General features: G+C 44.8%; 1 protein-coding gene across 2 annotated transcripts in view; it reads right to left on the reverse strand.

Moving 5' to 3' along the window:
• ST6GAL1 (ST6 beta-galactoside alpha-2,6-sialyltransferase 1) overlaps nucleotides 1–16,986 on the reverse strand; it is a 125,799-nt gene extending 108,813 nt beyond the window's left edge. Inside the window, exon 1 of one of the 2 annotated variants that reach the window (XM_069475209.1) lies at nucleotides 16,906–16,986. The gene's annotated coding sequence lies outside the window, so the exon portion shown is untranslated. The remainder of the gene's footprint in view (nucleotides 1–16,905) is intronic. The other variant, XM_069475208.1, reaches the window with a different exon arrangement.
• Nucleotides 16,987–23,159: the final 6,173 nt, after the last annotated feature.

A 23,159-nucleotide genomic window follows, 5' to 3' on the forward strand; every position in this document is an offset into this window, starting at 1 on the left:
AGTGTACCCTGTACTCCCCTGCCTCTAGGTCCCTCAGAACTTGGGCAACTCCTTTTCCTCGGTGTGCCCCTGCACATGCCTGTCTCTCCTCCTAGACTGACAGCTCCCCTGGGGAGAGCTCTATCTCATCTAGCTGTATATTCACAGTGGCTAGCAGTGGCTACCCTCTCATGGTTAATGAGAATAAGCATTAATAAGAGCTGTGATATTAAAAGTAACCACTATTTATTGATCACCAAACACGTGGCCGGCACTAAATTAAACACAACATACAGGACTCACACCAATGCCATAAGGTAGGAATGATTAATATAGATTAAGATGAGAACCTGAGGGTCAGAGAAGTTCCCAAGTTCACAAGCTGAGAAGTGGCACATCTGGAATTTAAACCCAAGTCTGTCTGGCTGAAAAGAGTGCGACTTTTTCCAGATGATAAGGGCTTTCTGAGGAAGGTGACATTGCAAGGGGTGATAGGGAAGGCAGTGAGTTGTCTCCCAGCTCACCCACTGTGAGCCACTGGATCTGCTGAAGAGACAAGGGCAGGACTCCTCATGTGCAGAGAACTTCCCTGGGAGAGGCCTTTGGTCCGACTCCTCCTTGCCTATTCCTTCCCATCTTCCAAATTTACAGCCCAGAATAAGATATTCATTGTATAGAACACAAAAGTAGCTGCCACAAGTTCTCTGACAGGAAGCATTTTCTGGGGATTTATCCTCCTACCGTCATTAACCACCTCCAGCTCAGGCCCCGCCAGCATCCTTCCCAGCACCGTACAATTGACAAAGGCAATCCCTGCAGCCTGCTCTCAGGTAAACAATGATTCAGCCCAGCTGCCTTTGTCACAGCTCCCTGGCTGTTTTCCTCTCTCTCTCACCTGGGACAAACTCCCCGTGACCCTGGCTCCCAAGAGAATAAGGCAAGAAGAGCAAGGCCAGGAACCTGATTCCCCACCGGGGCAGAACCATGGATCACCCTAGTAAACTTTCCTTCTTTCATCTCACTGCCTGACTTCCGCTCCCAAGGCCAGAATTGGCAGGTAGGAAATAGGCTGTGCAGTGGGGCAGGAGGGCACGACAGCTCCAAGGTGCTCCCCACAGCAGGCCTGTTCTCGCACCTTGACCTTACCGAGAGAGCACCCACCCGTGCTCTGGTGTCCGGCTGTGTCTGTTCTCAGTGGGCAGAGAGGAACATCAGGATGGCTGAGCTCAGTCTGCAAGGACTCCAAGGACAGGGCAGTATGCTGGGCCTAGGCTGTGCAGAGGACCCAGTCATCATCCCCACTGTCCAGGACGCCACGGTCTAACACAGCTAACTTCGCCCAACGTGCTAAGTATGGTGTAAGAGAACACAGGTCTTCTCTTTCCTTTGCAGGCGAAGAATTTGAGGGGGCTCATCCTGAGCTATGGCTACTGGAGCCGAGGCTGAGACAAAGGCCGGGTTATAGCAGAGAGACCATGGGATAAGGAAGAATGATCTTTTCAGCAACATGGAGTAGCCTGGGTTTCTCACCAACAGCCCCACTCCCCACCCACACAATAGGGCTTTGGGACCCCCAGAAGCACACCAGGCCCCACCCCAGACCCTAGAACAATCCTGATCCATCCTGGGGCAAACACAAGGTGCCTCTTGCTGCACCAGTGCTGTGCTGAGTTCAGGCTGCCACCCACCCTGCTGTGTTTTGTCAGAAGCCCAATTTCTCTGAGACCACCTTGCCCTCATCAGTACTTCTGGAGGATAGAGACTGCCACCAAAGTCCCCTGACAACCCCATCCTCCCCGTCCTCTTTCCAGACTACCAGCCTCTACCAGACGTGGCAGGGGCCTGCTGGCCTGGCAGCATTCCTTCCTGCAGCTTGGCGTGTCTGGAACATCCTTCTCCACCCTCACCAAGCTGTTGACAGCCATCCTGACCCAACTCTCTGGCCCAGACATTCCCCAGAACCAGGAAGGCAGGCAGGAGCATCCTCTTACTCAGGCAGTGGCAAAGTCAGACTGACGACTGCCTCCCACCACAGCCCCCAGCTGGTCATGTGAGTCGGGGAAGCACAGCTTCTTGCCTGCTGACCAAGTTGTTTGTTTCAACCTTGCAGGGACTGTGAGAGTGTTTACAGACACCTGTGGGTGCTCTAACGGATGTAGGATGTACGCTCTCAGGAGATCAAGGGGTGTGCCGGCAATAACAAACCCTCTGTGTGGCTCTCTCACACTTTCTCATGTCACATCTATGATCTAATTTGAACATAAAAACTAATCTGGGGCTAAACAGTGGCATAATTATCCCCTTTTATGGATAAGGAAATTAAGGTTCTGATTAAGTAGCCTGGGGCCACACAACTGCTGGATGGCGGAGTCTGGACCATAATTTAGGCTCTTATATTTACCTACAAAATTTACATCTAAAATATGTTTTATATCATAGGTAGATATTTTATAAGTAAATATATTTTTACATAAAACTATTTACCTATAAAAATATTTATTTATATTTTTATGTTTTACATTTCACAAAGGTGGCTAATTCAGGTCTCCGTGTGCTACAAATCATAGCACAGTAGAAAACCATGGACTTTGGACTGCAGGCAGCTCAGGGGGTTCAAATCAGTTTCACTACTGTGTGACTTTGGGCAGATTAATCTATCACTCTTAACTTCAGTTTCCTTGTCTGTACAGTAGGAATGATAATAATTGTATCCACTCTATGGGTTTGTTGAGCAACCTAGAGGTATCTGTGTGTAGTACCTGGTATGTGTGGGCACTGAACCAACGGTAGCTATTCTTTCATTCATCCTTGGCTCTCAACTACAAAAAACTGCTCACGGTGACCCAGACATGTCCCAGACTTTCACCCCTATACCTGCGCTCCTGCTGCCTGTGGGCCAAGAATGTTCTCTCTCCCATTCTCCACCTACCAGAACTCTTCTCATCCTTCCACATCCAGGTCAGACTCCATCTGTCTCCTCTGTGAAGCCCTCCCCATCCTCTGAGCCCCAACACCCAACTGCCCATCTGATTTACGATGTTCTGCCAACTGACTCACCAACTCCCCCATGACAACATCTTGTTCATCTATTTGCATCTCCCACCCCATCCTTCACTCCCAGAGGACTAGTATTTAATGATGCCTTTTAGAATACCCTTAGTGGTTTTATTTAAATAAGACCAGCTCATTATTTTTTTAAAAAATGTCCATCAATACACAAAATTATATGGAGCTAAAAATCACCCAAGAGCCCTCTATACAGAAAAAAAAGAGAATAGATTAATATCATCCCTTACATGTCTCTATATTTACATATGGATAGAAGCATGGAGGATGGAAAGAAGGATGGATGGTGACTGCCTTATAAAATAGCTATTTTTATTTTTAAATTTTATTTTAATTCTACAGAAAAGTAAAACTAAAGGGAAAGCTGAACATCTAATAAAAGTTAGCACTTTCATTTCCTTCACTTCTCTCCCCCTAGCTCTCTGTTTCTGGTATATTCTTTTTACTTTCTCACATTTTATTCCTTAGCCTTAACCACCCACCCCTGCTTAGCTTTGCTTCTCTATTTGAATGGATTAAGGGCTCACCAAATGACCTCTAACTGCGCTTTCCTAAGTGTGTTTGCTGATTAATCTCTTTTTTATCCTCCAGTGAGTTTTTCCAGAAAGGCTCAGCAGTGCTAGATTCCTGAGTTCTTGCATGTATGGGAATGCCTGCCTGCCTTATACTTCCAAAACAATTTGAGTATCAAAGTCTTCACTCCCGTTGCCTTTCCTCCAGAACTCTGTAAACATTTCCACTCAGTGTCTTTCTTCTGCTGCAAGTCAAGTCTGAGACCAACATGACTTTCCCTTGTGACAGAGACTAATTGCTCCCAACATCCAGGTTTTCCTTTCAGTAATAGAAAGCTTCCCCCAAACCTGAGTTTTAAGAAGGCACATGGTCACTCAGCTGGAGACTTTTTCCCAGCCTTTTTTGCAGCCAGGTGTGTCCATGTGACTTAGTTTTGGCCAGTGGAACACAAGCAGAAGTGATGTGTGCCTCCACACACTTCCCAATTACCCTTCTGAGGGATCACCTTTGTTTGACCTTTATATCTCTGATTTAAGCTCTTTATCTTTTCCTCAGCATATGCTGTGATTTTCCCTAAGCCTTCCTTCTCTGTTAGTAATTTAGTTTTCAGTGGATTCTATTCTGTTCCTTGTTAACTTTTTGCATAATGATATTGCTTGTAACCTCAATTTTTTCTTAGCTCTGTAATTACTTCTTTTATGTCATTCTGTAGTTTCATCATCTTGCCTTTGAGCTCTTGATTTATTAGTTTTTAATAATTTTTATTTTAAATGAATGAACACCCCATACTGCCTCTCCTACCCAAGAGCCAACTCTGACCCAGAAATTATCTTGGAGGATTGGGAGAATAGGCAAAAGGTGTCCCATTCATCATCAAATGAGACAGAATAATTTTGCTAACATATCATGCCCTCCACCTTCCTGAAGCCTATGCATCCTTGCAGGGAGAGCACAAGGACAACTCACTCCAGCCCACACTGATCGCTCTTATTCCAGTCCCCAAAGGGTTTCTCTCAACTAAAGGGTTTGCAGGTAATGCCTGGGCTCCTAAATGAACCTGCAGCTTTTGGGAAAGGGAACGAACCTTCTCCTTCTCCCTTGTTACACATGGTTGGGCACAGAAAGGTTTTCTATGAAGATATCTGGACTACTGACTGGCTGGATAAAAGGAGGGTAAAAACAGACTCAGAAGAGGCTGTCAACATCAGACCCACTAGTACCAATTTAATGTAAAGTTAGAAAATAGCATGAGGCAGGTGGAAGAAAGAGGATTATTCTCAAAAGAGTCAGAGAGGGAACAAGCATCTTAGCCAGCAAGCCAGACCTTCACAGCCTGCCTCTGCAGGCACTGAACTGGAGGTTGAGAGCAGAGCTCCAGAGGCAACCAGGCCTACGTTCAAGTCCAAGCACACGGGTGAGGAACCTTTTCATGTTGAAAGGCTGCATTAATTTAGCTATAATCAAATAAGGCTGCATTCAAGAAACTTAAATATACTTAAAAATGTACATTATTTTGTAAAACTCTGACTGCTATGTACTTAATAATTTGGAAAAATGAAAACTATTTGCTAATTTTGAAGTTAACTAAGCTTTTAATGACTGCTGTGTCTGTTTTTTGTTGGAAAGCATTTGAATATTTGGTTGCAGCTTGGAGGTCCACAGTTTCCATTGATCCTCTAGATGGGTATCAGTCATTTGTAACCTTAAGGGCGTCTTGATTTGGGTTAGGTAGAGGACTGTAGATTCACAGCAATAAGAGGTTGAAAAGCAAGAAAGCATTTTTGGGGCATGGTGCTGAAGTCGTGGGTATTCTACTACATTTTTCCATATTTCAGTTGGATGTTTCTTAGCATCAAACGATGACTTTAAAATGACATCTACAGAGAGCTCAGTCAAGTCCATCTGTAGTTCCTTAGGTGATATCAACTACGTGATATCAACTAGGCTGAAGTGCTAATTTGAGTGTGATGTCATGATTCTCAACGTCAGTGAACCATTCATTGTATTCTCCAATTAATAGGTCTGTAACAGCTATATAGTCTTCAGATGATTCACATATACCATCCTGCTCAACAGTGACCTTTCCTAATTGGGGAAAATGTTCATCCAAAATTTCCTTTTGAAGAAATGTTTTGAAAAAAGATAGCTTTTAAAAATTGCTTGGATTTTTGCCACATATCATATATAGACTTAGTTTCACCTTGCAACGAAATATTCAAGTGGTTTTGATTTGCCGAGATATCACACAAAAATGCTGCATCCCTATAGAAATCTTCTTTCAATAATTCACATTGCTGATTCTGTTCTTCATAAAATTTAACTATCTGTCCTCACAGAGATAAAATTTTGGCTACCACCTGTCCCTGGAATAGCCAACGCACTTTAGAATAGTATGACAAATCCACACTGCATACTTCATCGTTCAACTTCAGCATGTTATGAAACTAATATAGTTAACAATACTTATACCTTGTTGCAAAGTGTCACTTAAAACAGCAGTTTTAGCACAGAGATTTCGCTGATGCAAGAAACAAGAAAAAGAAATGAGAGCTTCTGGATCCCTTAATACTTTTTTTATCTGTGCAATAAACGCTTCATGTTTTCCTGTCATGGAATGTACACAGTCTGTACATACACTCACTAAATTTACCAAATTCAGCCCAACTTCATGATATTTATCTTGAAAGTTATTGAAGATATCTATTTCCTGTGTTCTATTTGCAAGAATGCCCAAAGTGATTAACTCTTCACAGCAAAGAAAATCTTCTGTTATGACCCAAATGAAGTATAAAACCAGCACCAAGTCAGTAGTATCAGCTGATTCATACAAAGAGATTGAACAATATATATTTTCCTTTTGAAGTATTGCATGAAGTTGTTCTGTTAAGTTGAAGGCTAATTCATGCTGCCAGTCAGTTATGGTTCTCCTCAAAATAGGCAGTTATTTGTACTTTGAAATATTATCTGTGTCTAAGCATCCTACAACTTTGACAATACATTCTTTCACAATTTCTACATCACTGAATGGCTTCCCTTTTTTTCCCAAATATATAAGCTACTTTATAAATTGCTTCAGTGGCATTATTTCCAGGTCTTACTGCTGCTTGAAATTTGTCTTTGCTTTTGCTTTTCATCTTTTAATTTCTGCAATACCACCTTTCATGCCTCTCCCTCTAATTTAAAATATCTGTGGTCCTTATGAGTGTTATAATGCTGATGAACATTGAATTTCTTTAATGGTGATATCGTAGTATCACAAAGCAAGCAAATCATCTTATCTTTAGCAGAAATAAGATAATATTACAATTCCCAATCCTCATTAAAAAAATCTGTTTTCTTCCTTCAGCATTTTCGTGGTCTTCTTTGACAAGATGGGCTGTTAAACAGACAAAATTAAAAAATAATGTCGAGCTGTGCAAGAATTCACAAGTTCCACTTCAAACAGAAACACAGTGCACCGTTGTCAAAAGGTGATAACAGACTGGCGTACTCGACCCCCATAAACTCTCGACAACCAGCCTCATGCGGTAGAGGTGCCAGTCAGGTAGAAAAAGTTAGAACTAAATCATAGCATAGCGGCCATCACCTTAGCCCTTATGGTTTACTAATGTTCAAATTGTGCTGGTCAAACTTGGAGGCAGGCCGCAGGTTCCCCACCCCTGTCCAAGCATGCCAATGCACTCACCGTCTGACTCTGAAGAAATAGCCAAATCTCCTCCAGCCTCTGTTTCCTCACCATTAAACTGAGACAATAATAGTATATGCCACACAAGGAGGTTATGAAAATTATGTTAGACACTGCATGTAATTGTTCCAGCCTCCTCTCCTACCACTTCCTGCCTTATGTGTTCCTCTCCAGGAACATCAGCCTGCTGCTAGTGCTTCCCTGTTCCTTACCCTCGGATCTTTGCTCTTGCAGCCCTTTCTCCCCCAAATGCCCTTTTCCCAGACGCTAACAGCAACTATTTTCTAAGACCAAGCTTGGCTATTGTCTATTCCAGAAAGCTTTCCCAAACTCACTGTATCTTCTTTCCATCCTCTGTGTATACCTAAATCGTAATAGTTATCACACTGTGTTGTAGTTGATATGTACATGTCTATCTCTAACTAAGCTCTGGAAGGAACAGACTGTGGGGATTACTTGGGTCTGTGTTCTAAAACTGAGCATTGTAGATGGCCTGCAGCAAGCACTCAATGTTTGTTGAATGAATGAACAAAGCAAGGACTCTGAGGAAAGGAGAAGAAGGTGATATGGTTAGTTTGTTGCCACTAACTTCCAAGACTCTGCCAGTTACACTGAATATGTGTGTGTGCATATCCACAATGTGGGTTCTTTATGCAGTTATTCCCAATGCCTAGCACAATGCCTAGCATACAATAGGTACTCAAAAATATTTTATAAACAAATTAATGTTGAATAAACTCTACAAAAGAAGAAATTGTTTAAGAACCTAGAAGCACAGCTGCAAGATAAGCTCTTAACAATGCTGATATTGAGTTCCATTTACAAGCTTAAAGGCATTTAAGGTGGAGTGGCGGTGTGTTTATTCCCACTCCTAACTAGATAATGAGTACACGTGGATCACAGCTTTAAAGGACAAGCAAAAAAAAAAAAAGTACAAACCAAGCTTGACGCAAATAACTCTTACCAAAAAGAAAAAGGAGCAAATGTGTGCTGAATCCAAAAGTCATGCTATTCACACATGACTGCTCATGAGTTCTTTCATATGTTCTTAGGGGAATGGTAGAAAGCTTCCAGCAGCCTTTGTAAGGAGAAATTATTCAGCCCAATGAACCACAAGGACTAAGCATTTTATAGACCCAAAGGACTGGGAATTATTAGCAGTGGAAAAACCTGTGCTACACCCAATCCCAGCTTCTCCACTCTGCAGCAGTGAAACTTTGGGTGAGTCTCTAGCCCTCTTGGAAGCTTGGTTTTCTTATCTGCAAAATGGAGCTAATGATACCAACACACCGCATCTTGCTATGAAGATTGGATGAGAGAACAGGCATCCTGCCTAATCAGGGACAGGCACACAGCAAAAGCCCGGAAGATGGTAAACTTTGCCATGTTTCCCTCACCAAACTCAGCTAACACGTAAGTCAAGACGCTCTTCCTATTTGCACAAAAGAAAGGGATGAGGCTTAAACATGATGGATGCTCCCAATTCCAGCCCAGAGGACCTTCAAGAGGTTGCGAGGGTAGCGTGTTCCTAAAATTAAAGCTGGATCATGTCTCAGCACTGTGTTAGGGAAAGCTCCTCCAACCAGGAGATGGATGCAGATTTAGAAAGAGACTGTAATGAAAAAAATTTACAATCATCCTCTTGGGACATGTAGTTCTTTTCCAGTTGCCAGATTTCCTGGTCATCCAAAGTGTATGTGATGTATTTATTCCTGTGGAAACAATTTATGAATATAAGGTCAAGCAGAGCTGAAGCCAAGGACAGAACCGGGAGAGGGTTGCCAAGATCCAAGGGAAACAATGTTTAAGCCTCTTTTGAAGATTTCAATTTTATTCCACCTTTTCTGAGCAGGTGAAAATGGCTCTATTACATTGTCCATAACTTGTCCCACTCTCTCAGTCCTATTTCGTATCTTTCTGCTTCTTGTCCCATAGTCACAGACTCTCAAAGTTGGAAGGGACCTTAGTGGGCATTTAGGTCAACCGCTTTGCAATGCAGGAGTCCTCTGGTGGCAAACAAGTTTACTCACAACTTTTCCTTGAATGTCCTATGACAGGGCATTTGCTGCCTTGTAACATAGCTTGTTCCATCACTGGGCAATTCTGATAAGTCACTTCTTTATCTGCCTTCCTGCAACTCTTTGTTCTCCTCCTCCACCCCTATATTGGTTATCCCCTCCACAGCAGCAGATGCCTCTTATTTTTATCTCCTGCAGGCTAAAAAGCCCCAGTTTCCACATTTACTCCACCTCCAGTATGATATCCTAAACTGCAGTCTTCCAAGTAGCCCATTTCTGGGTGTGCTTCATTTTATCACTGTCTAGATGGGACCAGCGAAGCATCACACTACAGATGGCTCTGAACAACCAGACAGAGTAGAGTAGAATTAGCACATTCCCTCCTCCAGAGCCTGACAGCAAATATGCCTGCCTTCTCTTCTTAACATCCCTCTCCTCCCTCCCTACCACTTAAGTGCCAGTTCTCCCACAAGGTCCCCAGTCCTGACCCTGGGAACAGAAACAAACTTGGAAGGCCCAGGGATGGTGGGCAGGGAAGAAGGTGATGACGCAGCTCAGTTTTTGCACTTGCAGCTGAGGGCATCCAACCAGGCAGGCTAGCTCCAAAAATAACCTTCCAAGCAAACAGTCAGCCTCTTGGTAGTTTTCTGAGAGCTGTCACTTCAACTTCCCAGGGGGTAGTCCTCAGTGTCCCTGTGCCCCCTCTCTCACCCTTTCCAGAGCTTGACAGACTGGCTTCATTTAACCCATGGACATTTACAATCATCTGTCCACATGTTCGAGGTCTGAATACACTTAGAAATATATTTTCATGGAAACAGATTAATGTCCATCAACAGAAGCTTGGTAAACACATTCAAAATATAGAACTCAATGCAGCTGTGGGAAAAAATAACTATACACTGATATGAAAGACCTCCAATACACATAGCAAAGTGAAAAAGGCGAGTTTGTAAAGTGGCAGGTATAATGTAATCCATTTACTGAGTTTTTAAAATGTACTTGTACATGACCATGAACACATATATAAGTACATACAAAAGGGGCTGGAAGGACCAGGTCAGACTGCAAACAGTAGTTACATCAAAGAGAAGTGGGATGAGGGAGGAATGGCAGAAGGTGAGGAGGTTAATTTTCTGCCCTGTTTGAATATTCTTTAAAAAAAAAAAAAAACTATTTCATTTATTAATTGTGTGGAAAATCCTCCTAATTTACACATTTTTCATTTGATGATCTCAGAGCTGGAAGGGGCTGGGCAGGGGTGCTGAGAGCTAATTCTCCAAGGTGGCATGCCTGGGGTGGCATGCATTTGCCCAAGGCCACACATCTAGCTAGCAAGAGCCAGAGACTACAAGTCACAGCCCAGGCCTAAAATAAGGAGAGTCCCTGTGGATTAAGGAGAGGGCTCTGATTTGACTACTAAATCAGATCAACTTTCCTCTTTTATTTGAGTCAAAAATTCCCACTTGGGTGTAACAGTGAGTTGAAAGAGTCCAAGACCCATCAAAGTTAAAGGTGGAAAGGGGAGAGGGCCTGTAACTCAAGGACCGGAAACTTCTCTGGGCCCCCTTGCCTGCATCCATAAAACAGAGGGACGGGGCTAAGTGAGAGAGGGAACGGAATATTTGCAAGCACAGGGTGCTCTGTGTGTCAGGTGCTCACCTGAGTAGCCACCGTATTGTGAGCACAAAAGACTGTTTATAACAGTTCCTGAATGCATTCTGGTGCAGCCGCTGCCAAGAGTCTGGGACCTTAATTGCATATGGAAATTCTGCCTCTCAAGGAGGGAAGGTTGGGATCGAGTCTGATTTAGGTCCAACTAATATTGAGCCGCTCCAGCTGCCACATGGATTACCTCATTTAATATCAGATTTTTATTAATGTGCTTCAAGAAATGCAAAAGTCACTTGCCAAAAGCATACAACTGGTCATGGGTGGGTCCCTTATTCAAAATCAGGTCTCCTGACTCTAAATTCAGTGGTCGTTCCACCCTGTTTGTTTGGCACATGGCAGGGCCTCCTTACTTGGGCAGTAAAGCTTACAAAATTCCTTGGTTGGCTCTCTCGCTCTCTCTCTCTCTCCCCCCCCCCCCCCACACACACCCCTGCACGCGCGCCCTATAACAGCGACAGTGCAGACAGACTCCCAGCCAGCACAACTCAATGCCTCCAATAAGCATCATGCGACTCAGTGAAAAATGTCCACAGCTCAGCTGGTAAGATGCCTGGGCTGTGCTTTCAAGCAATCTGGGGTTGAAGCTAGATGATGTGATATGAGGCTCATTACACCCTTCTTTCTACTTTTGTATGTCTGAAGTTTTCTATAATAAAAAGACTTTTTTGAGTGCATCACGTGAGTGATCATTTCTCTCTCAACTTGTCACCTGGTAAGAGGTTCCATTTTAATTAACTTTTCGTTTCCTTCAGCACAGAAAGCCACACAATGGCCTACTGTCATGGTAAGAAAAAATATTAGAAGCAAAAGTTTCTGCAGCTGTGAAAACTCCAATTATAATAATAATAGCTATCACTTGCTTCCTGTATACCTGGCACTGTATTGAACCCGTTACTCACGATTTCATCTAATCCTTACAATTGCCCTGTGAGATAAGGTCTGTTATACCTATTTCACAGAGAAGGAAATTGAAGCGTCATAAGTGTAAGTAGCTTGTCCAAGTCCACACAAGTGGAAAACGAGCCAGAATTTAAATCCTAGGTCACTTGTGCTCTTAATTACACAATACTTAGCTACTTTAAGACTTCATATGTAACTGAACTAAATCTATGAAGTTTTTAATATAATTATACCCTTTAAAGTGTGACCCAGTAATTCCAACTTTAGGACTCTATCCTATGGAAATTATCTGGAAAATGAACAGAGATTTATTCACAAACATGTTAATCACAATGTCAGTTGCAATAAGAAAAAATTAGGAATGGCCTGGCTATCCAATAGTGGCCTTCATCTAAGAAGCCTTCCCCCCTGCTCCAGCCTCGAATGATGTCCCTCCTGTGGGCACACAGCATCCTGCACTAGTCTCTTGCTACTCCTGCCTCCTTCTTTGGACTGTGAGCTTTTAAAAGCTAAGATCCTCTTAGTCATCTTTGGTTTAGAGTGGGCACTCAAATATGTTATGAATTAATTAATATAGGACCCTGGAGTTGCTCATTAACACATACGGAAACTGAAAACTTAGGTCACAAGGACAGGACTAGACCTCAAGGCCACACACAGGGCTCTTCTCTCTCCACTCTATTGCCAGTCCCTTCAGACTTCTAAAAAACTGATGGCTGATACTTGAACCCTTGAGGCAGGATGGAAAAACCAGAGGTGGTTGAAGGCTCCTTCCTTTACAGGTCCTCACAGGCCTTCACTGAAATGATCATTGAAGTGCTCAGACCCCGGGGGGGTGGGAGGGGGCACATGACCTTGGAGATGCTGAACAGCTAACAGAGTGACAAACGAAAGAGAGCAGTTTTAGTGCAACATAAACTATGCAATGTATATATGGGAAGGTTAATCAAGAAAGGCAAGAGATATAACTGCACATATAGTATGTTCTCAACCATTTACAGAAAACAAATCCCTTAAAAAAAAAAAAAAAAAAAAAGACCAGAATGAAAATTGCCAAATCTTAACAGTGGCTGCCTTTGGATACTGGAATTTTTTTTCTGTTTGTCCTTGTTTGTTCAGTACTTTCCAAATTGTCCTCAATGGGCATGCTTTATTGTTATAATCCAAACAATAAGTAAAATTTAAATCACATTGATTCTGAAGGCTAACCTGACCCTTCTAATAGTTACTTAGAAAACCACCCTAGTATTTTAATATGGTGAAACTGCATGGATTAATATGTTACTATTACATATAAGTCTATAAAAAATACATCCAGAGGAGTCAGAATGCCATTGTGTAGTTGAAGTACACGCGAAAACAAGCAAGAAAAAATTCATTTTCCCCTAATTCAATTCTTATTGAACAAATCATTGACACCAAGTCTGAGCAACTAACTCTCTGTCCAAATTCTCAGGACCCCAATGCTCCAGAACAATTGCTGTGAACTGCATTAATGAATTATTCCTGGTGTTTTTTAATGCAACCATACCCTCACATTCACAGAGAGACACATTCTCTTTGAAGCTTTCCTTCTTCCCTCTGTCATTTACCACCTACTCTTCCCTTTACTTATGAAGGGGACCCCCAGAGGTCAATATTGAAATAAATCAGACCTATTTCCTCTGGGCTCCCAGGGACAATCTCTAAGAGACCGGCCAAATTTGTTCTAAACAAGGATGGTAGAGCAGGGCTGGGACTTCCTCAGGGCAAAGAATGAGTCTCCTTGTTCTTTGTAATCCCAGGCTGAGCACAAGATTCCCTCCACCCCCACTGCCAGTTTGTCAGTAAATATGGAAAGAATAAATAGGCTGACTTGAGATTTTACTCACTTAGGTGTGAAAGTTCTGGTGTTGTTTTTGATTTGTTTTTTACTAGGTCTATTTACCTTAGAGTCACACAAACTTTACAACTATCCAAAGCCTCCCTTTATAGTTTGGCAGGCCTTCACACCTCCTTGTGACTAGGTAGGGTCTCCTAATCTGAGCATATGTGTTTGCCCTATGAGGTTATTCTCCCACCATCATTCTCCACCACTTTAAAAGTTGGTGAGCGCCTTAAGCCTGCCAAAGGGTCTGAATGGCCATAAGCATGTGTCATGTGACTTAATACCCCCAACAACTCTAGGAGATTCATACACAGTAGTCCCTTCACTTTATACAATGTGGAGGCAGTCTGCTTGTTCTAAAGTAACACCGGAGAGAGACAGGAAGACCCAAATCCTATCTTCTGGCTCTAAGGCCTGAGCATCTTCCGCTCCACTAGAACAGCCTATGCAGAGACTGGGCAGGGAGGACTCTCACTGTACAAAGAAGGAAACTGGAGCCCAAGAGATTAAGTAGCATGAACAGCTAAGTGGAGTCTCTCTCTTCTGCCTTCTCACTGCCTTTTGCCTTACGATTACACACAAAGCAGCTCCCCAAGTGAGGAAGCACAGACAGAGAAACAAATATAGGGGAGCCCAGCACAAGAGTAAAGTGAACCGTGTAGTAAACACTAAAGAAAGTTGATCCCCAATGATAACTGCAACACTCCTCAGCATGTCTACCATAGGGATCCATGGCTCAGTTTAACAATCAAACCTATTTCAGTCCTTAAGGAACTCATTCTCTGGCTTAAAGGGTTTTGTTATAACAACCATCATAACTTTGACTTTACTCTGGGGTACCAAAAACTCATTTGATGCAACAGTTTCCCTTTTATGCAAAATGAAGCACTAAAAGTAGGCTGTGTATCGCTGTGTATCATTGGGCAAGTCATTTCTCTTCTCTGGGCCTGTTTCCCCACCTGGAAAATAAAAGGGTCCAGTCAGATGACTTCGGAAGTTCCTTACAGGGTTAGCATACTGATGAGAAAACTATACTCCAGTTCCAAGTGGAACTACCATGAAAGTAAAACACCCTGTGAACTCTAATGGAAGAAACAAGTGTAGCTAAGAGATAACATCTGACCTTGAAGTGTTTTTTGGTTTTCCAATTTCTCCTCTGCCAAAAACAAAAATAAGCAGCTACTTCTGTTTTTAAACAGAAGTATAAAGTTTTATTATTACTTAAAAATAATAATAATAAATTAAATAAAACCAATGAAAACAATGCTTTGTTCTCCCATGAGTGGCTCAGGAGTAGCCTGCTAAGAGACACTTTCCTCCCAGTGGGGCTGTTGTCAACAGCCTGTGCTTTTGCCCAAACAAAGCCCTCCTGGCACAGGGATGAGAGGCAAAACATCTGAGTCTCCTAGTTGGCCCTATTCCAATTGGAGGCAAGAGGGGCAGCCAGGAGAGAAAAATAACTAAGCTATGAAAGGCTAGAAAGAGGGTAAGGAATTACTAAATCTATCTTTTCTCAGCAGAATAAAGAACTCTTGAAAGGGATAATGGAAGGGTGCAGCTTTCAATTTGAATTACTTTCTTTGTTTAACTCTATTCTGCCTAAGGCCACTGCCTTTTAAGCCAACCACACAATGCTGGTTGTGCCTTTAGTTGCCGGCAGGGCGGTGCAGTGTGGGTGGTGGGGGACCCGCGCTCAACCTCCCTCTGTTGCTGATTTCACCCAGTTTAAACTTGGACAAGTGGTTAAGCTCTCAGGCCAAGCTTCCCTCCTGTAAAAGAAGAAGGTTCCCTAGGTGCTCTCTAGACCCTTGCAGTAACAGTGCTATAGGGTTGGAGGCTCTCCAGTTCTCCCCAGGGACAGGTTCATCTCCAGCCATGCTAGCCAAGGCGAAGCCTCAGCCCCACTGCTCGGCAAGCACGCACTTCATGCGGTGGCGGCTCCATTTGTGCGCACACCACGCACTGCCACAACCTTTTGGCCTTACAGCCTCACTCCTGCACCAACACCATCGCCTAGAAGCCAAGTCATCTCCAAACCATCTCACTACTGCAGACCAGGTCTGATTAAGTAAAATTTGCAAAGCTGAGCTGAGCATATATTAGCAAAGAAAAAGCAAAACAAACAACAGACCTCTCTTTCCGGACCTCTGAATTTCTTTCAAATAAACTCAGAACTGAAAATAGTATGTCCCCAGCTAGAACAAGAGGCCTCGGCTGTCCTTGCTTGTATAAACAAGCCAAAAAGGGAAGTGACACCCGGGTGTCTAGGCGGCGCAGGGACAGACCAGGCAAAGCGCAAGCGAAACCCAAGACCGCGCTGGGCGATGTTTTAATTGGACTGTTCTTTCTGCAGGCTGAGGAGGAGCCCGCATTCTCCCAACACAGCTAGTCGCGGGCGTGCGGGGACAATAGTGCGCCAGGCACGTCCTTTTTATTGAGGGGGACCCAGAGACCCTCAATTCAACCTACATCTCTAAGAAACCTCTGTGAGGTGGAGATTAGGGGTGGTCCACTTCACCCCAAGGAATACGCCACGGCCGGGGACAGACTCTCGTCCTGGGTTAACACTTTTGTAGCTGCTTTCTTGTTTGGTTTCCCTTTTTAAGTCTGGCAGTTAGTTTGATGCCTAAGCGGTACCTTTTAAATGTCTCTCTCGCCCTCCTCCAGCAAGTGGCGGCTCCAGCGCCGCTCCCTTCCCCGAGGCTAAGACAATGGCCCGGCACCTCAAGGAGGTTCCAAATGGTTTGCGGTGCGCCCAGATCTCAGGACAAGGGCGCACTTGCGTTTGTTATTGTGCCTGTGCCTCCTCCCCCGCTGCGGGACTCAGTTTCTCGACCTCTAAACCCAGTGGGTGAGATCTGAAGGAACCCCGCCTCTGCAAGGCGTTCCCTCCCGAAAACTGATGGTGCCGTGGAGAAAGCGAGGATCCCCAGGGTCAGGCGCACGTGAGTTTGTTGTGGGTCCGCAGGCTCGCTGAGCTGGGGAGAAGGCTGGGCGGCCACTCCGACCGGTCAAATACACAGACACCCGGGGCCAAAAGGCAGCTGGCCCCGCGGGAAAGGCGGCTGAGCCTGCGCTGGATACAGATTCCCTGCGCCCCAGGCGCGCCACGGGCCCGCCGCTCTGCTCTCCTCCTGAGCCCCTCAGCATCACTCCTCCCGGGGGCCCGGGCCGCGCCGCCGCCCTCCGCAGCCCCTACTCACTCGCTGCGCTCTCGGCCGCGGAGGCTGTGGCTGCTCCGCCCGCTCCGAGCCCACGCCGGCCGGCAGCCGGCTCCCTTTGTTAGCGCCAGGCAGTTCCCCAGGCGTCCTTCCCAGCCCGGCCCTGCCCAGGACTCCCCTCCCCCGGGTGCCTCCAGAAACCGCGCTCGGCAGGGGCAGGAGAGCCCGGGAGCTGGAAGCCCCACAAGGGAGTCCCAGAGGAGGGGTCGATGAGAAGGAGCGGGGGACAGGGGATGACGGGCGCAGGGGACGGGAGAAGGAGGGAAGAAGAGCGCGACAGAGGGGCGAAGAGGAAGCGAGCAGTCTTCGTATGCAAATAGACTTGCGAAGACTAGGTCGGTCCCCTGGCGCCCCGGCGACCCAAACCGGCCTGGCCCTCCTGAGGTTACTAGCGAACCGGCTCGGGGCTAAGAGTGCCTGGTCAGGGCACCGCGTGAGGCTGCGACCCTGCCTCCCCTCGAGGGGGGCGGACCTAAGACCGAGGGGGAGGAGCCATGCGGCAGGACTAGGACCCCTAAACGCTTCTTCCGGCACGTCCGGGAGGGGTGAATCCAGCACTGCCCGGCTTTGATCTTAACGAGAGGGCCCTATACATCCTGGCTCTGCCACCGGCTGACTGCGTGACCCTGAGCGAGTCACTTAACTTCTCTGAATACTCGTGTTCTTATGTAGAATAGGAAAGAACAAAATCCATTTCACAAGGTTTGGCATTAGGCTCCTAATACTGGGCGTGGCACGTACTGGGTTCTCTCTAAGGGCAAATACAGAGGGGAAGGCGTGTCCTCGAGCCCCTTGCGCAAGGCGGCTTTCACACCAAGCTGCAGGCTGGCAGGCGGGCAAACGGAGGCCTCAGAGGGGGTGGCGAAGGGAGCCAGGTCCCCTCCTTTCGCCCCGACTTAGGTGGGGCAGCTGGGAAAGGAAGGAGGGGACCGTTTGTAGAGCAAACAGCATTCTGACCATCCCTGCTGGCCCCGAGGCCACTTCCCAAGACAGAAAACCGCCTACAGGAGGGCTGAAGGGGACCTTCAAGGCAACCACTCCAGTCTCCCGTAACCCTAGAGGAGATACGGCCAGCAGAGGCAATAATCGTGTCCCAGATGTGTACTTAGTGCCCACCCGCTAGGCTCTGTGCTGGGAGGGAAGGGGGTAGGGGAGGATGCGGACAGTGGAAGGTAGTGTGGGTCTTCTCGAGGTCCTGTGCCCACTTAGAGGGCTTAAAGCCCAAGCCCAGGCTTCTCTCTGTCCAAGTGAGGTGGCCACTCCCCACCACCGACCTGGGGAAGGGGAGGTTGCACCCACTTCCCATCCCCACCACCTTTCTTCCTTTCAAACACTGCTTCCTCCCTCCCCTGAGCCTTGCTTCCCCTGCTGTGACTGCTAACCTTCCTCTGTGGTCCAAGGCGTTACAGCTCAGCACAAAGAGCCACAACTGAAGAGGAAGCCAAACAGAATGAATTTAAATCTCTGGGACCAACTAGCGGTGCCTTCTTGGGTGAGTTCCACAGCCTATGAGCCTCCCTTTCCTCTTCTGTAAAATGAAGATATTAAGGATAGCATTGTTTTCGGGATCGTGTGAAATGACTGATGTGAAGCATTTAGCTTAGTCCCTGCTATATAGAAGGGGTTCCTAACAGTACAATGTACGTATGAGGAAATGAATGGAAACAGACAAGCTCAGAAGACTATTTCTGGAAAGATGCTACATTGAAGATTTTAGGCCTTATTCTGAAAAAAGAAAATGGAAGCTATGAAAAGATTTTGTACAGTGACGTGACATCTTTGTGTTTTGCACTGATTCCTCTGGCACCATACTGGAAAATGGATGACAGGAGCAGAGAACACAAGCCAGGAGACTAGCTTGGAAGCTGACATCAGTGGAGATATAATAAGAGCCTGAACTGTGTCAGTGACAAAGGGAATAAAAAAGGTCATCTGAATAATAGCTACCATTTAGGGAGCAAAATCACTTTATTATATTGTCTCTCCTTGTCATAAGATAGGTAGTGGTCTTATTCTCATTTTATAGATGAGGAAATTGAGGTCACCTAGAAAGTAGAGAAGCCAGAAATTGAAGCCTCTTCCACATTCATTGAAAGCCTTAATCTTTTCCTTCATCATCACTTTTATGTCAACACTATTTATGAACTAAAAACAAAAATTTAGAAGAGAGGCTCTTTCAAAAGGTTGTCCAGTCTCCACTCCATAGTTCTCTTTTCCAGAAGAACTCCAACCACATTATGGAGAAATCAAGGGAAGAGGCTCACTCTGGATTCTTGGCTTGCAGGACTGAGATAACCGCAAATGATATGTCAAGCCCAAGAAGTTCCTGGGACTCCGAGGCAGATGAGTGGGCAAGTAGAGGTGCTCCTGGCAAAATTTCAGGGTGGGAGCCACTGTGGAGTGGCTTCCGTCAAGGTTTTCTCTCATCATTTGGGGCTTTCTGACCTATAAATGAGAAAGAGGAGCCTAGGCCATTAGTTAAGGGACACTTTTATCCTCCCCAGCCTATTTGTGAGGCTTCCCCAACCATTGCCTCCAGGGTCCCTGCCTGGATTGGTTGTTTTCGTTGGAAGTACATACAGATACCTACTTTCCCTCTGGACACTATCTCAGTTCTGGGACCTCCACCCCCACCACCCTGCTATGGTCTGCATATTTGTGTGCTCCCCAAATTTATACATTGAAATCCTACCCCTAAGGTGATGGTATTAGGAGATATGGCCTTTGGGAAGGTGATTAGGTTATGAAGGCAAAGCCCTCAGGGGTGGAACTAGTGCCCTTATAAAAGAGACCCCAGAGAGCTAGTTAGCCCCTTCTACCATGAGAAGATGCAGGTAGAAGATAGTAACTTACAAAGCAGAGAGCAATCAGCCTCCACCAAACACCAAATTTCTGCTGTCATCTTGATCTTGGACTTACCAGCCTTCAGAACTGTAAGCAGTAAATTCCTATTGTTTATAAGCCACCCAATTTATGGTATTTTTGTTATAGCAGCCCAGAGTAAAGACATCACCCATTCTTCCCCCAACCCCGACCTCAACCTTGGCCAATGCACAATATTTTAGGTAATGCCTTTCTCAGTCATCATTGTAGGCACTTTACTGACTAATACAAATAATACCCTACTTTATAATGTTCATTTACAACAGTCCACCTGAAAACAGCATTTGCACAGCACTCTTACATAGGAGGTGGTGTTATTACAGTCTTGTGGGGGGAGAAAAGAGGCAGCAGGAGGTTGAAAACGCTCTCAAAGCCTTCTTCTCCACCCCACTGCAGAGGCTCATCAATATCCTTCAATGCACCTCCCAGTTCTCCTCTGCATGCCTTCAGCACATACTGTCCAATCTAAGGATAGGCTCAGGGGCCTAAAGGAAAAGGAGCTGTGGTCTGTGGTCTGCCTAAGGCCCCTACATAGGCCTTCAGTGCTGCCAGCTTTAAGGATGAAGATAGACACAACTAGAACCCAAGTTAGGAAATAGAAAAGAAAAAACAGCATTTCTAATTTAAGCACCCAGGGCAGCTCCTGCTGATTGCTATAAAGCAGACCTGCACATCAGGCCAGTGCAGCGTGGCATGCGGGCACTGAAGAAGAACACTTAGAAGGCAGAGGCTGGAAACTAGGAACAGGTCTCTTGGGAGAACCACAGCCACAAGACAGGGAGATGGCTGGCCCCACAGCCCCTAGTACAGCAAGCAGTGACCTGCTGGCTCCAGAACCTCAAAATGGAGTATCGACCTGGTGTCATCAGGATAGGTCAGAGAAACCGACATATCATGTGGATACATGAGTAGTTGGACTACACTTCACCCAATTAACTTCTGTGTCCAGCCCATCCTAGGTGCCTAGGGAGATACAAAGAGAAACCGAGTCTCCCTTCTCAAATCATGGATGTTTTAGCAAAATATTAATATTTCAGTTTATAATAATAACTACCATGTACTGAACATCTGCTATGTGCAAGGCAATTTATGTGAATGTTCTTATTTAATCCTCACTTGGGGGAGGCGGAATTATTCTTAGAACCCTGGTGTACCTAAGTCATCTTGAGTTACTCTCCCTGTTCTTGTCTTAAGGCCAATCTTAGCATGATACTAGTGCATAGGGGAGGGAAACCAGAGGATAACTATAAATATGACTCCAAAAACATTACTAAAGATTTGTTAAGATAAATGGGACTTGATCAAATTAAAAAAGCTTCTGCATAGCCAGAGAAACTATCACTAGCACCAATAGACAACCTATAGAATGAGAGAAAATATTTGCATGCTATACATCCAACTAGAATCTATATAGAATGCAGGAAAATCTGTAAGAAAAAAATCAAATAACCCCATTAAATAATGGGCAAAGGACATGAACAGAAACTTTTCAAAAGAAGATAGACTAATAGCCAAGAAACATATGAAAAATGCTCAACATTTCTAATCATCGGGGAAACGCAAATCAAAACCACAATGAGCTATCACTTAACTCCAGTGAGAATGGCTTTTACCAAAAAGTCCCAAAACAACTAATGCTGGCATGGATGCAGAGAGATAGGAACACTCATATACTGCTGGTGGGACTGCAAACTAGTACAACCTCTATGGAAAGCAATATGGAGATAACTCAAAGAACAAAAAGTAGAACTACCATTTGATCCAGCAATCCCACTACTGGCTATCTACCCAAAGGGAAAAAAGTCACTCTATAATAAAGACATTTGCACTTGAATGTTTATAGCAACACAATTCACAATTGCAAAGATGTGGAAACAACCCAAGTGCCCTTTAATACATGAGTGGATTAATAAAATGTGGTATATGTATACCACAGGGTATACTTAGCCACAAAAAACAATGGTGAACTAACACCTCTTTGTATTATTCTGGATGATGGTGGAGTCCATTCTTCTTAGCAAAGTATCACAAGAATGGAGAAACAAGCACCATATGTACTCACTATCAAATTGGTACTAACTGATCAACACTTATGTGCACATACGGAAGTAACATTCATCGGGTGTCGGGCAGGAGGGAGAGGGGAGGAGAGGATGGGGTATATTCACACCTAACGGGTGGGGTGTGCACTGTCTGGGATGGGCACATTTGTAGCTCTGACTCAGGAGTGCAAAGGCAATATATGCAACCTAAACATTTGTACCCTTGTAAAATTTTGAAATTAAAAAAAAAGATTTCTTAAGACAAAATGGTGTTACATCAAATATCATAAGGCAAGACTTCTAGAGATATCTGCTTACAACATCCCTTTCTCCAAAGTTCTACTCCCTTAAGGCAACCTACCAGATTTCTACACCTCCTTGCTCAACCACCCTCATCCTCCCCCAACTTCCAGATCCTTTCCTCTGGATGTCTTCCTTAATTTTACTCTTGTAGAAAAAGAAATTAGCCTCTCTCGGTGTCTCTAAAAAGTGTGAAAAAGACAGTGGGAAGCTACCAGAAAATAAGGACAATTCACATATATAGGCTTGCCTATATATCATCCCACTTGAGCCCTTTGCAGACTCACAATCACCTGTGAGGAAGGGATGTCTCTTTATCATCCCCATTTACAGATAAGAAAACTGAGGCTCAGAAGCAAAGTGAGTTGCTTCAAGTCTGCTAGTAAGTGCTAAGCTGGGCCTTGAAACCAAGACCTTTTTCCTTCATACTACATCTAGGCCCCAGGCTGCAAAAGGCTGGACTAGCCCATCAAACTGTGACAGGCTGAAGGCACAAAAACTGCTGCTCTGCTGCCCTGGGGCCGGACTCATAAACTATGCCCAGGAGACCAGATGCATCGGCAATGGCAGGAAATACAAAAGCTTGAGGACTCTGAAGAAGCAGAGATGCTTGTAATAAATTATCTCAAAAAGATTCAGGAAATTGGCTTCTCCCAGGAGACTTCTTTCGGAACCGAAGTGGAAGCTGCCTCCTGTGTATTTATGATCCAAGGATGACAGTCAGAATAACCTGTAGTAGTGATCAAGGCTTTGTGCAGGAGGGTATGAGGGTCAATGAAACTTCTTTGCAATTAACAAATGTTTGGGGGCAAGGGTCGGGTGGAGGGGGAGTGATCAGTATTTAATGCCTGTTAGTGATTTGTCCCAAACCTGCCTCTGTAAGGTTTCGTGATTTTAAAAATCAATTTTAAAAGTCTTTTCTTTCCTGATTTTACAGGTATCATTTGCTTTAGAAAATTTAGAAAAGTCAGACAAGATTAAAGAAGCAAGGGGAAAAAATTCAGCCCATCA

The sequence above is a fragment of the Eulemur rufifrons genome, chromosome 7 (genome assembly GCF_041146395.1).
Source record: "Eulemur rufifrons isolate Redbay chromosome 7, OSU_ERuf_1, whole genome shotgun sequence".
Classification (NCBI taxonomy): Eukaryota; Metazoa; Chordata; class Mammalia; order Primates; family Lemuridae; genus Eulemur; species Eulemur rufifrons.